This window comes from Pygoscelis adeliae, unplaced genomic scaffold (assembly GCF_000699105.1).
Source record: "Pygoscelis adeliae isolate BGI_AS28 unplaced genomic scaffold, ASM69910v1 Scaffold34, whole genome shotgun sequence".
In the NCBI taxonomy this organism is placed as follows: domain Eukaryota; kingdom Metazoa; phylum Chordata; class Aves; order Sphenisciformes; family Spheniscidae; genus Pygoscelis; species Pygoscelis adeliae.
The window spans coordinates 5000471-5004236 of NW_008824658.1; positions in this window are offsets into that span (position 1 = coordinate 5000471).

A 3766-nucleotide genomic window follows, 5' to 3' on the forward strand; every position below is an offset into this window, starting at 1 on the left:
AAAACCAAGGCATACAAAGTGGTAAAGTCAGCAACAGAGACCTTGCTATATCTATATCGGATGTGCTCCTGCAATTGTACATCACGGACACAGGGAATCAGCGTGGATACAGCAAACCTAAGGGAGAGTCTGACACAAAAGGATGAGCACCCCAAATCAGCCTGCGTCCCGCTGGGAGACCGCACCAAGGAACCATCTAAAATGCTGGTACGGCACTTTGAGCGTCGCACACTCCCTCCTTTCCCCATGAACCTTCCCAGCATCCACATTTGGTTTTGTGACACAATTTAGCGTCCAGATGCCAGACACCAACTTTGCAGGGAGGGCGCATCCCCACAGCCCAGCACCAAGAGCTGGTTCTCACAGAGCATTTCACCCTCTCCTGGGACATTTAAAGCAGCAGAAACCTTCTCTTTTGTTGCCTTTGCTCTGGTGTTTTCTCACACCTTAGCTTTGCAAGCCCTGGGAGAGCAAGAGGGGAGTCCTGGGACAGAGGTGACGGATGCACAAGGTGCCCAGACAGATGGACTCTGCGAGGAGGAGCCCAAGGGGACACTGTGCAAGTGCTGCATCTCACCCCATGAGATCCATCACCATTTTGGGATAGATGATCCCGTTTGCCTGATAGCTGTTAATCTGCAAGATGCACCGTTGCATTCATCCATTCCCAATCCTCTGCACTGCGCCAAGCTGCTGCCATGCATCTATGGAGTAACACCTATATTTGGCATTTTTCTTAAATCCTCAGCTGCTGGAGACACATGGAGAGGCAAGCAGCTCAACCTTCCTTTCTCCAAAGTTCTATCCAAGCCAGCTGCAGAAAAAGCTACCCTACTTCTAAGCTGAAGGCTCAGGAATGAAAAGACAAGTTACAAACACCTTCCTCCCAGCTCAAGACCTTTGAGCCAAATTCACGATTTTCTGAGGCCTCATTCAAATGTTTTTATTATTTCTGAGTTGGCAATAATTTTAATGGTCTATTTGCATAGACAGAGAGGGTGATTCATTACAGTCTTACACATGGTGGGTACTTGCATCCTCAAAAAGCGACTCGATTTATCCTAGTGCACGACTAGTTAGCACTACACCAAAATAACATCAAACCAGTTCAGCGGGTGACTCAGGGGTTGTTTCCATTAAACAGATCATATCTCCCTGTGAGTAGATTTGTAGAAGAATTGTACACCTGCTTTTCAGAAATGCTAGTAACTCCAGAGGGTATCATTGGAGTAGAAGAGGATTTAAAAAAAAAAAAAAATTATGGGAATTCACTGAAAGCAAACTGTTCTCCTGAATCATATCATATTGGTCAAAATATCTGTCAGAAAGGCTGTGTAGGTCCAAGGTGGAAGCCCGTCCCCAGTCGGAGCCATTCCCAGTCCAGGCAGGGACATGTCTCTGCCCAACCGCCTACAAAGACGAAAGGAAATACAGAAAGATTAACTGAAACACTAATTCCATTTTAATTAAATGTTTTATATCAACATCTGTTTCACTTACAATAGGTAATTTCCTATTTTCAGGTACGTTTTAAGGCTCACTTAAGCTTCATTTGTGAGGTGTTTTTATTGATGTACTTAATAGTGGATTTACTTTGCTTTTGTTCCATTGTAATCCCGAGTCCAGATTGAAGAGATGCCCTTATGTGGATCCGTATGTTTGCATAGAGCAGGAGCAAAATCAATGAAGCTGTGCTTGCGCTTGACCCAAGTGCTGTGTTGTGTTAGGGCACTGGTACAGGAAAGGTTTTAATCTCTCTTCTGAATTTCTCCTTTGTCTGAATTAATGGTGAAATTGTGAATTTGGGGTCACACTAAGGCTTGCTGTAGGGAGTTTGGGCTCAGCCAAAGCTGGTGTCACTCAGTGTCACCGGGATCACAGAGAACAGCTCACAATAACACCAGCACAAAGTCAAGGGGGGGAAAAAAAACCTAAAAATGGAAGGGGATGGTGCTCAGCAGCAACCCTTGAACTCTCTGTTTACGGGAGGTCTCAGAACACCCTTTACCTTCTGCCTACCTGGCAAAACCTCCTGCTGCCTGCTCATACCGTCCCAGAATGGATTGATAGAAATTCTGCTGCTAGGCAAAGGAGAAGAGAGTTGGAAAGTCACTCCCGTTTATCTTAAATATTTGAACCAGGTGCACCTACAAAAAAAAGCCCAAAAGGTTGCTATTCATTACCGTATTACTGCAATTGTTTGTTCTGTAATTAGTGATGATAGGTAAGCAAGCTGGAAGTAAAGCAAATAAGAAGTTAGTAAATGGAGCAGCATTCCAAGTGGGTAGAAAAGCAACAAAATGAGACCTGAAAATGACACTGCAAGGGTACGCTAATCTCTGTTCAGTTATTCTTTCATTAGCACCTGACTTTCAGATCGAGGGCTTTCTGCCTGAACGTAGCGAGGGGACGGAGCTCCAAAATCAGCTCCGGGCTCAGGTGGGCAGCAAACGGTGCCAGGGCAGTTGCAGAGCATCAGTCAGCAGGTTCTCAGTTGATGGATTAAAACAACAGAGAGGTCTTACCCCAAGTCACATGGCCAACGGAAAGCAGAGCGGTTTCCACTGACTGTCATGCCCAGAGATAGAGCTGGCACTGCTGAAGCTCTTGAAACAGATTTGCTGTTTAAAGAGGGGGAAGGGTTTCCCGGGGGCAGTTTTCGCTGAGAGACTGAAGGTTTTTCAAGCAAACAGATCAGTTTAAAAGCCCGTTTCCATCACAGATTGCATAATGTTGGAAAGCGTAAAACTTCAGATAATCAGAGAGCTCTCTGACATTTTATGGGGCAAAAGAGTAACAAAAGGGGAAAATACAGCTTGGCTGCATTTAGGAAAATATTATCTAGCAGGGGGAACCATGGTTGAACCTCCTGCCTCCACCTGGCTGGTGGCTCCTTCTGGCCTTACCTGAGGTTGAAAGCTAACCATCCCCACTTCTCACCCTGCTCATGGCAGTCCAGCTCTCACCTCCCCAGCAGACCAGCAGCCGTGAATGGACCAGCAGCCAGAATGGAGATGAGGGTTGGAAGAATATTCTTCCTTAAAAAAAACCAAACCAAAACACACTTTGGGGATTTGAAAGCACCGTGTTGCGCATGCTGCCATGCCACTGTGTAATCATACCGCCACACCACACCAATGCCTTCCTTTGAGTTATTGCACTCACATTTCACATCATTCTCAATCATATTGCACATTCTTTGGGGAGGAGATGCAGGTCAGTTGTCAAAATTATTTTGGCACTGAAAAATGCAGAGAGGTGCTTGGATGATTTGAAGACAGTCTAGAGGAGGGACTTTTACAAACACTGGTTTCCTATCAATTTTAGCTCCATCCTAAGCATACATATCCCATTACCTAGAATGCACTTCAACAGATGGCAGGTTTCTAATAGAGTTTTTTAAAATCTCCCTATCTTATCTTCATCTTGAAGTACTTAAACAACTTCACACCTAGTCAACTCAGGCCCTGAGGCTTCTCAAGGGCGAGGGCTGCACCTTGATACCTCATCACCGCTCAGAGCTGAACAATGGAGAGGTTCAACCCATGGAGAAACCTGTGTTGGGCAACCGTCCCACCCCACGGAGGTCACGGCAGTCACATGCCTCCACCGCCCGCGGATGTCAGAAGAAGGCACAGTGCTCTGATCAGCACGGGGCACAGGAAAACTCACTGGGAATGGGAGTTTTCACAGGATTTGGCTTTTTTTCTCCTTTATTCTTGCCCCCAGCAGGGTGCGGTCCCCAGTGGGCTCCAGCACCCAGCTT